The sequence below is a fragment of the Dysidea avara genome, chromosome 15 (genome assembly GCF_963678975.1).
Source record: "Dysidea avara chromosome 15, odDysAvar1.4, whole genome shotgun sequence".
In the NCBI taxonomy this organism is placed as follows: Eukaryota; Metazoa; Porifera; class Demospongiae; order Dictyoceratida; family Dysideidae; genus Dysidea; species Dysidea avara.
This window is the reverse complement of record NC_089286.1, coordinates 532806-544489: the sequence shown is the minus strand read 5'-3', so window position 1 is coordinate 544489 and position 11684 is coordinate 532806. Positions and strand designations below refer to the sequence as shown.

The window sequence follows — 11684 nt, the reverse complement described above, 5'->3', positions numbered from 1 at the left end:
AGTTGCATCCCATTGCCTAGTGATAACAGTTTGAAGTACGAGCATAACGTCATTGGCACGCAGTAATTGGTTAGCAAGGAATTTATAGGGCTAGAAATAATTCAGTATGCATATTTCACCAGACCCTTACTTTATGTGAAGGGTCGGGTGCCACCAGACTAAGCAAAATGATGGTTACCGGGGCACTAACATGATGAGTGCACAGGTAATATAGCCTGGTAAATTCAAAGTTTGAACATAATACAATAACTTATCAGCAGTAATTAGGTAGAGGCATACATACAGTAGCAGAATTATATTGATCTGTACAGGGGTGTAGTTAATTGTTAGGTTCATGCACGTCATGCCATTGCAATGCTTGTAGGGGTCCCTTAATTAACCTCAGATACAGTAGCGAAAGTTTCCCTGCATATATTGTACTACTGTAAGTACATTACACCAATGCACAAGCAGAATGCTGTGGCTATTAACCAAGATGAGGATATACAGTACTGCATTAGAAGTGAATGGTTATCCACAGCTGTGGCACATTCGAGCATGTCTGTTTTGTGTAGTCATGTGGTCATCTGCAAATAAGAGATTAGTAAGGCACAATACTACATAGTCACTGTTGGCATTTCTAGTAGCAACAACACATCAGTTTATGACATCAGTGACAATCATCTACAATACCAATGTCAGCAGACCGCATTACTATTTGTAGCGTACTCTCTTTGAAAATGCTTTTTGGTTGTAGATTGATTGATTATACTCTCGTTACAGTTCTCTGATTGTGCATACGTACATGAGCATCTTTCTCTGGTTCCTTGCACAAGTAAAGCCAAAGACCATCTGTCGTAGGCACAATCCCCAGATGCTACAATGAATGAGATAGGTTGCCATTGATATTGTATAACCATATCAATGATGGTGTAGCGACCAACCAGCTATGCAGCTAGCTGCGCATGATGGCTGTAATGCTAATATGATTAACTCGACAACACGCAGTTCCTTATATTTTTATGTATTTGTAGCTCATGCTTAGGATTCTAGTGCCTTTGAGAAGTACAAGTCTAGGGCAAGAAGACTAACATACTTTTCAACAAGGAGACTAGGAACAAATGTAGCTACAGAGGTTGAGATAAGCCAGCTTTAGATCTTGAGAAGCTACAGTATGAAGTCAAACGACTGCCACAAGGTGACAGTGGCCAAGGAGAAAGAAAATGGGGATCAAGAAAGTGATAATCCCACCCCCAACAATGTATCAAAGCATTAATAACATGAAAAGCAAGAAAACCAGCAAAAAAAATGATACAGTGTATATGCCCTATTTTGTGTAATGTGTTCTGTATATAATTATTGTGTTTAATTCCTCTCCCATCACTGTCGTTGGGGGTGGAATTATGTGGAATTTGAATCACTAACACTTGCCATAATTACTGTATATGGCTTAATAGAAGTGTTGTGTTTTAATTGATACACTGTATGTTTATGATACTGTACAATTCATATCAAAACCAATTAGCAGAAATGTACTGTACATGTGGTTAAGCTTAAATTAAGCCAAAATTATTCATAGTTAGCCCTAAAAAACCCATTGCTAATAATAGACCCTGCTACAGTTTTCGTGAGTTGGTCAGCTGAAACTTCTAATGTGGTTATTTGGTTGGTTATAGGAAGCCAATAATCAGTTATTCGGGTCAAAGCCCTAAACATGCTGGTTGCTAAGGACATCACTAACATGCTGGTTGCTATGAACATCACTGCAAGCTGGTTGCTAAGGACATCACTAACATTCTGGTTGCTAAGGACATCACTATCATGCTGGTTGCTACGGACATCACTAACATGCTGGTTGCTAAGGACATCACTAACATGCTGGTTGCTATGGACATCACTACAAGGTGGTTGCTAAGGACATCCCTAACATGCTGTTTAGGACTCTACACTAGGAATCCCATTTCACCAGTGCTGGAGGTTCTCTGTATAGACAATTCCCTACATGAGAATACACCACTATTATAGGTGATAGTCTCAGTAAAAACCTGCATTGTTTGCACATTTTCCAAATTTCTTTTTATAGTCTCAGCATTATCTCCAGTGCCTAAGGAGTGGATCGATCGATAATCTAAATTTCAGCTAATTCTGGTGAGTAGTTTTGGAATAGTGCTAGACAGTAGGAAGAGTAAGAAAATCAATTTGTACAGCGACTATACTAAAAGTAAATTATAGGCGCTTACATTCGAAGCTGTAACTCTTGTTTGCTTTACCCTGCAGTAGTGATGCACCGATATGAGAATTAGCCGATTATACGATTAGCCGATATTCACATTACTATAACTGCCGATACCGATAACCGATCTGATGTTTACTTTTAAAAAAAATCAACATGAATTTGGTAAAATGGTCATACACTATTTTGGTCTACTTTTTAATGAAAAAGTATCATTATGGTCATTAAAATATATCGGCAAAATAATTACCGATACCGATATTGAAAAAGTGGCCAATAAAGCCGATTATCAACTGATTATCAGTGTACTACTCTGCAGTGTTGGAATTTAGCTTAAAGGATTCAGCAGTGAAATGTATAAAGAAGCACATGATACACTGTAACACAAATTATGCAGTAGTGAACTGCTGCTTTGGTAAAAACCTGTAAGTCTCATAGGCTCCGGCATGTGCGTATCTTGCCATTCTAAAAGTGGGTGTGACCCATACTTACACCAATGAAATGGAGAGCAGCCTGGAGACTTTGCTACAAAAAATTTCAAAGAATAATATGATAGATAGACTACAAAACAGCTGAGAAGATACTTTTGTGGGTAGTGTGTTGTTTAGAGTGGCTTATTTAAAATAGGCTTCCTTAGCAGCACATAGCAACGTATTTCAATAACTACAGGTAATGTATGAATTAAGAAATACATTATAAGTAAAAGGGATTCAAAACTAGTGTTGTAATAGTTATGCATTGGCAAATAAAAATTAAGTTCAGGTAGAGTTGCATTGCGTCTGGTTTTAGAAGTAGCACAAGATCAACTTGTTTTTATTCAAGAGGTGGCAGGTGGCCTGACCCTATTCACTGTAATATGTAGCTCTACCACACTCTTGCAGTTTTTATAAAATAATTGGTAGCAATAAACCACGAGTAGTCATGTACAATGCAAACTTTACATGGTCATATTCTAGTCTCATTCGGGCCCCAGACTACAAGGGTCTGCTGACACGTAATAGAAACTCTTGGCAGTGATGTAAATGACCAATGAATTCATCAGTTGCCAATCAGATTTGAGAACACTTCAGACATCAGTTATTCTATAAATTCCATACTAACTTTATGCCTTGCTGCTCTATTTACTGGTCAACACTCACTCTTCAATGTTTTCTACAGTACCATTATGGCAAATACACAGTGCTTCATCCTCATAGGTGATTAGGTAGCGTTTGATATCAATGCCATAACAAGATTATAAGCCTTCACATTTACTGCGAAGTGCATCTGTTATGTGTTACCAGGCCCTTGTGCTCTTTGAGGTATTCCTTGAGGCATTCTACATCGAGGTTAGCACTTAAGATACTTGATGATTAGGCTTTCAAGGCCCACTGTATTTAAGCATAGTACTTGCAAATTTTAACAAGGGATGCTCAGGTATATGAACTTAGAACAAATGCCGCATTTTGGGGCACAAAATACAACTACTTTATTTAATAATCCAATAATCCTTAAGAAGCATCTGTGACCTGGATCAAAACCAAATCAAACCAGCCATCAAAATGGTACAATCTGTACTGAACCAAGTAATCAAGATGTACTAGAAAGTTATAATTATGTGTTAAATTATCACCTGGTTTCTGGTTATCAAGCAATTGACATCCATTTTCGTGGATCAAAACTTTGATTCCGGTTCTACAGGAGTATTGGCAGTGAGAATAGATATTTTTAAACTCCACACAATCTACCCCCTTGTAATGCCAGTACATAAAAATAAACAATGTGGTAAATAATCCACAATACAGCTGATGCGATAGACACCTGGGTAATCACCTCGAACAGGCTCTGCCTTCTGTGTTCACCCTTCAGTGCCTAACTGGTAAAATAGATAAGAAGTATAAGTAAGTACCTTTCAAGACCTACAATTTTGGTTGCTGTACAACTGTTCTGGGACATCGCTAAGATTGACAGGCTCACAGCTGCTCCACCAGTGTTTACACCGGGAAAACAACACAGTCGAAAGGCTGCTCTCGGCTACTTGTTTACGTATTAAGTATCTTTTACCAGAGCCTTTTGGTGCGTACGCACTAAGGACAAAAATGGACGTCACGAAGTGCCTTAGTTGCACAAAAACAAGCAGAAAAGCTGGGACTGGCACACTAACACACCCTGGAGCTGAAACTAGCCCTATTCATAGGAAGCGTACGACATAGTCTACTTACTTTGCTGTACGTCCTCTGATTTCCATTTCTACTGGATACGCTCGAAGACTCCCAGCTAGTGGACCAAGTTCGTTTTGTAGCACAAGTCTCGCCCCCATCCTATGTATGACCATCCCATAATAATTATCAAACAACCGCGACTCTATTATCAAATAATTGCAACACTTTTATCATCTCAGTTTACTGACGCAAATAGTCTGTACTCCCAAATCTTTTCACACTCTATGTAACTACTAACAGTCAACTTCAAACAAATAATTCATACGAACAAAATAAGGATCCAGCTACAGTGCACTTGCGCTGGCCTGGATGTAGATTCACGCCCCCAGAAATTACAGAACATACCAGACTAGTTGCTAGAATGTCCTAGCTCGGCTGCAGAGTATGTGCCTCAGTTTGCACAGCCCCATACACTCCCATGATCATAATGGAAGTGATTTGGTATACATTAGACACATTTCAGACATCACTAAGACACTAGTTTCTACTTACTAAGATTTCACTTGCGTTAGCTAAATGCAGTACTGTGTTTACAAATTACAACTACAAGTAAATGATAAGTGCATGCAAATCACCTACAATACAACTAAATAACAATGTGGATTAGGTTTACAGATGTCACACTGGCATCAGCATCATCAAACAATAGCACTGTAATAAAAAAAAGCAGAATTCAAATTAAACCAATACACAGATAACAAAAAAATAGTACGTAACTGAAAGTAGCGATTCATTAATATCCAGTAGGCTCACCACCAACTTCGACAACCTTTGGGATGACTTTTTGAAGATGACCTATATATTTACGGCACACTGCTGGAGTAAGGCTCATCCAGAAACTTTGTATCCCTGACTTTAGCTGTTGTAAATTTCTCGGCTTCCATGTATTCCGGAGATATTGCTTCATTGCACCCCACACTAATTCAATTAGATTTAAATCCGGGGATTCGGGAGGTGTGTATCACCATTTGATATCATTGTCTTCAAAAAATCTTTCAATTAACTTAGAAGCATGTTTAGGATCATTGTCCTGATATAGCCTATGACTATTGGGAAATTTCTGCTCGATAAATGGCAAAAGACCAGCCTCCAAAATTTTTTTGAGTCTCTCAGCATTCATAATCCCATCGAACATGACTATCTTGGTAGCCCCTCTAGTTGAGATGCCGCCCCAAATATGGATCTTAACAGGGTGCTTGGCCCGCTGCTTTAACACCCGTGGCTTCTTTATCTTACGAAAACAGATTCTACTGTGATTATCCAATTGGACAGTACATTCGTCCGTAAATATACAATCAGAGAAAGTTACTTTAGTTCTCTGCTGCTCCTTAGCCCAGATAAGACGCTTGGTTTTGTTAAGCTAAACAATACAGTAAACAGTAACAGTTATGGGGTAAACAGAGGGATAATTATCAACAACATAAAATATTTAAGTACACTGGTGGCAGTACACTGGTGGCAGTACACAGGTGCCAGTACACTCGTGCCAGTACACTGGTGCCAGTACACTGGTGGCAGTACACAGGTGCCAGTACAATGGTGGCAGTACACAGGTGGCAGTACACTGGTGCCACTACACTGTGTCAATACTATGGACAGTGTTGGGCAAGTTACTTTGTAAAAGTAACTAGTTACATATTACATATTACTTGCAACAGAACTATTTAGTTACAGTTACATATTACCCATAAAATAAAGTAACTGTAATAATATTACATATTATATTACTTTGTGTCCACAGCCGTAAGCTGTCACGTGTGAAACTACCACCTTATCACGTGACATGATTGCGTTGTTGGACAATGTGCAAATCTTGGTTATAAGTAAGAAGCTAGTGAATAAGCTTCATTCAGTAGGCCTCGTTACTTCGTTATGGTTAGGCGTTACTCAGAGGATTACTAACGAGATCAGTAACTTCGTTACTTTTAGTAATAATATTACGTCATATTAGACTCGTTACAGTAATTATATTACTTAGGTAACGCGTTACGTTTGTAAGTAAAGTATCTTGCGTTATATTACCTGTTTTCATAGCGTATTTCGTTATATTACTTTGTTACCACAAAAGTAATAATATTACGTAACGCGTTACATAAGTAACGCGTTACTCCTAACACTGACTATGGATAATATACATTCACATGGATTGGAAACGACTCCGTAAATTAAGTGAAACGGTGATACATTCCTTAAAATTAAATTTACGAGGCAACCTAAGTCTACCATAAAAGTAGCCATTTGCACAAAGTTGACGTTTTATGCAAAACTGATTGTACTACTCACTCTACTAGGGAGGATAACAGAACGAAGAGACCTCACTTAAGTTTCTGTGAATTCGTGATGGTAGTTTCCGTTTACATGGCTAACTCACCATAACGTGGTGGTAAAGGAACAGAACAAATACTACTCCTTCATGTGTCATGTGTCCTTCAAGTACACTGGTGTGCCAGTACACTGGTGGCAGTACACTGGTGCCAGTACACTGGTAGCAGTACACTGGTGCCAGTACACTGGTGGCAGTACACTGGTGGCAGTACACTGGTGCCAGTACACTGGTGGCAGTACACTGGTGCCAGTACACTGGTAGCAGTACACTGTGCCAGTACACTGGTGCCACTGGTGGCATTGCTATCATGTACTGGCACCAGTGTACTCCCGCCACCAGTGTAATGCCACCAGTGTACTGGCACCAGTGTACTGGCACCAGTGTACTGCCACCAGTGTACTCCCGCCACCAGTGGCACCAGTGTACTGGCACCAGTGTACTGGCACCAGTGTACTGCCACCAGTGTACTGGCACCAGTGTACTCCCGCCACCAGTGTACTGGCACCAGTGTAATGCCACCAGTGTACTGGCACAGTGCAACCCAATTTAAGTATAGCCAACTACATTTATAAAATGATCCCAGAGTTACTGAAGGTGATCCTCCATATCACACACCACTGTAAGAGCAACCAGAACTACCCATGTCACATTAACCAGAAAGCTAACGGAACAAGGTGGGTGCAAGGGGAAAGCAACTCTTGAAGTTGTTTATTGCAATTGAGCTGGCTACCAGTCCTCTTTATAGAGGCTTTGAAGTGCATGCCAAAATTTTAAGAAGGATGCACGGCGTTGGCTCTTTTGCGCCTTCCTGGTTCAGGCATACTCATCTACTGTACTGTAGTTAACCTGCAGTCAAATGTGCATACATGTATACATAAGTTCACACTGTCTACTTAGCAGAGAGCGGTGCGGAGCGCACGGTTGGCAAGTCTTTGAGCACGCAAGAGTTGTCTCAAAGAAACTTGGTTCTTAGTTCTTTTGTATTTCTTTAATCTATTGGCCAACAATTTGGGTGAAAATTCTTTTCCCTTTGGCCATTATTTGAATCCCGCGCTGCATTTGCCAACCAGTGACCTCATAGCTTGAACTTATGTATACATCACACACATACACAATGTAAAGTGTGCATATACTGTAATAAGGTCACCTATCTAACCAGGCTAACTTGTGTGTTTAAATCTCAGCGAGACAACAATTGCTTATTTTGCCACTTCGACCCAAGCTCGGATTGAATTTTAGCAGTCAGAAATGATTGAAATATTTCTGGAAGGTAAAGTTTATTTTAAAATGAGGAAGTACACTGTATGCTCCAATTTGTTGATGAACATTGCTGCATCAATACAGCTGTACCTCAACCATAAATTGTTGGTAATCTATAAATCTATGGTGCCTGCTGCTGTAGTATGTATACTGTGCTGAATTAAAATGAAGGAAGTGACTACAGAGCCGGTACCGGCGCTCAGAACCTATACATTACAGAGCCGGTAATGAACACAATAGCAATTGACAGCAGTAAAGTGGACTTAGAAAAAAGGGGCTGAAAAGAAAAGTCGAATTAAAAAGCCATTGTAGTATGGGAGTTCGAACCCGGGCCTACGGTTCCACAGTACAGTAGACTGTACCACTAGGCTACGACAGCCAGCTATCTAACCACCTTACTTTTCTACCTTATAAATGTGAGTAGAGCAGTAGCCTATATACGAGCCTATATATACGAACCGGCGTAAAGAAGCTAAAGCTGAACCCTGGCCTAACCCTATAACTAACTTACCTTCCGAAGCCCTAATCCGTATGCAGGGTCAACTACTAGACGCGTGCTCCTAATCTTTATACTGGGTCAACTACTAGGCGCGTTCTCCTAATCCGTACACTGGGTACCGGCTCTTTAACGGATTTATTCTAAGCGCCGGTACCGGCTCTGTAGTCACTTCGTAAAATGAATGCCTCACCAGTGTCTGACTGTGGTAACTACATAGGTACTATACCTTTTACTGAAATTGCTTTACAATAAGTGTGTGTGTATTTGCTGGCCTATCCACACCTACATTGTGCGCAAAGCTAGCTTTGTGGGTAAACAAACCTATAGCTCAAAGTCGGGTTTTTTTTTGCCCAGCGACTTTCCGGGCGGCCTTTCTAGCAGACTTTTCAGGCGTTGTTAGTTGATATAGTATTTAAATATGCTCTTAAAGGATAATTGGATATTCGGTCACAATTATTCGAATATTTTTTTTCTATTCGTTAATTTCTACATTTCTAGTTACCATCAATGATATTTCCAGAAGTGAAGGACCCCGTGCTCTTTCTTTTAAAAAGTAACCAGCACACTATATTATTTAATAGTCTCGCGTGGCCAGACCGCTTTTTTTCTCTTTGTCATTGGATAGAGAGAAAAAAGGGTCTGGTACAGTTCAGATCCCACACTCGTTTTGACACTACTCGGGTAATTGGGTAGTGTTAACCACGGAAACGTGATGCATTTTCAAATAGTAGCGCCTGCGTCTATCAACTACCAGTGTTCTCCTCGACTTTTAAAACCTTCTATGGATTCTATCATCGATCTAATCGTTATTGATCATTTGTTGATTAACAGGTACGCTGAATTTGTGTTATTATAGCCTAGCATAACAGAATTTAAGCTCATGGGGTGCATACTTGTGACGTATTTCGTGACGTGTCAAAATGATTGTGGGATTCGAACTGTACCAGACCCTTTTCCTCCCTACCCAATGACAAAGAGAAAAAGCCGTCTGGCCACGCGAAACTAATTATTTAAAACGTCTGTGCATATTACTGTATGTGGAAGCAAACTTACTTCACGGATCATTTGGCAATACTTTGGGCAAGTGCAAACCCAGCCTAATTTCTTCCTCAGACGTTTGATTGTAGAAACAGACACTGGATGCTGGGGCCAACGTGCAGCAAGCATATGCTTTAATTTCACAGCAGTAGTTTCGTCATCTTCTTGTAACGTCTCTTCTATAAAAGTCTTCATTTGGTCATTAATGATTTCTGGTCTTCTTCTCCGCGGCAGGTCTACTATTGTTTTGTGACGCTGGTATTTAGACAATAAGTAATACACAGTAATACTCAGTGTCACAGGCGTAACTGCCTCTCGTTGGAGCTGATCCCAAATACGCTTGGGCGTCCATCCTTGTTGATGTAAGGATATGACTCTACATCTCGCTTCCACACTTAAGCGCGGCATGGCAACACCTGATCATCACAATCAATATACGATGAAAACTGATATATTTCTAAATATTGCTCATTAATTTTACAGTTTAAAAATTAATTACAGTCGAACCAGTTACTTTGATTTCAAGAAGTTGGACGGGGCTGACTGGAATCCAAGTTAGTCCATTATTGACGGCAAAATTCGAGCCTAAAAACCGAAAGTGTAACTACATGTAGTGTCATTGTGAAATAGCACTCACTATATAAATCTGAAGCCCATAGATAACTGGAATTGTGGAATCCGTCAGTATCTAGTCCTTTCAGCTAACAGTTTACCCACCTACGGTACAATAAATAGAATCATGTAACACTTTATCAGTATGAACACGCGTACAGTAAGTAGACCGGACACGCGTGCTAACATGCGTACATATAGTACAAGTTTAGCTTCACGAACACGCGTACTAGCTTGCACGAACACGCGTACAACCTTGCACTGCAACGCGTTTACTGAGTGAGTAGCATGCGTTTATAGTCGAGTACATTTTATTTTGCACGCGCATTTTTATCATATGCACGCGTTTGAGTGTTAGCTAGCACGCGTAATCTTACACGCGTGCATGAAGTTGCACGAGAGCGGTACTGTATGTACATCGAAATCTTTTAGTTCTAGTTCTAGTTATAGTTAGAAACATGAAAGCATTTTAGTTGTAGTTATAGTTAAAAACATGAAAACCTTTTAGTTTTAGTTACAGTTTTAGTTATGTACATGAAAATGTTTTAGTTCTAGTTCTAGTTAAAAACTTGAAAACCTTTTAGTTTTAGACACAGTTTTAGTTATGTATCTGAAAACTTTTTAGTTATAGTTTTAGTTGTGCATAAGAAAACCTTGTTTAGCTTTAATAGTAAGCTATATTTTATGTGAATGAAACTCTTGTTATAATTTCAGTACCATTTTTCCAGCTTAGTAATACAAAATCTTTGACGCAATCTCTGTCACAGGTATTCCTTATTCTTTCTTAGCAGAACTTCCCTTTCCAAGTTACTATTAGTAAGTCTGTTGCGTTTGCCAGATGTCGATTCCCCACTTGTAGACAAATACTCTTTCAATAGGGGCTGTTGAAGCATGCAGGTATGCATAAATGTAGCCTTTAGCTAAAAGCATTAAATTACAGTGACCATTAACAAAAATGGTTAGCATACTATAGGCCATCACTACTACCTAGTACCTACATTACTGAGTTCGTGAATTTTGGTCAAACAGTTTTTATTAGTTATAGATTTAATAGTATGTACGTAACTATATGATATAGATATTTTAGTTGCATATAGTTTTAGAAGTAGTATCAAATACATTTAACAAGCAGTTACAGTTTCAGTAATAAGATCAACTTGCTATATTGTAAGCAGTTTTAGTTTTAGTAATAATATAGATTTGTTTTTAGTTATAGTTTTAGTTAACTTAAACATATTCACCTTACTAAAAGTACTTTTAGTTTTAGTTACAGTTAACTGAAACAACACTATAAGAGTCACATAAAGGGTCTGTTCATGAGGCCTAGTTAATGTTTTACCAGCTGCATCAGCCTGCACTGACTCAGGGACAAAAAGGCTGAATCAGAGTAACAAAAAGCCAACCATAACAGAAAGTAAGGCATGCTAAAGTGCAAAAAAAATTAAAAAATGGACAGAAAGGTTGACAAAGGAACAAAAAGGTCAACTCAGGGACAAAAAAGCTGACTCAGGGACAAAAAGGCTGACAGAGGGACAA

General features: G+C 39.2%; 1 long non-coding RNA gene across 1 annotated transcript; it reads right to left on the bottom strand.

Annotated features, from left to right (window-relative positions):
- Positions 1-9956: 9956 nt before the first annotated feature.
- LOC136245038 (uncharacterized) lies at positions 9957-10312 on the bottom strand. Its single transcript, XR_010695704.1, has 2 exons — positions 10174-10312; positions 9957-10121 (listed from the first exon to the last, which is right to left on the bottom strand). It is a non-coding gene; the product is annotated as an uncharacterized lncRNA (long non-coding RNA).
- Positions 10313-11684: the final 1372 nt, after the last annotated feature.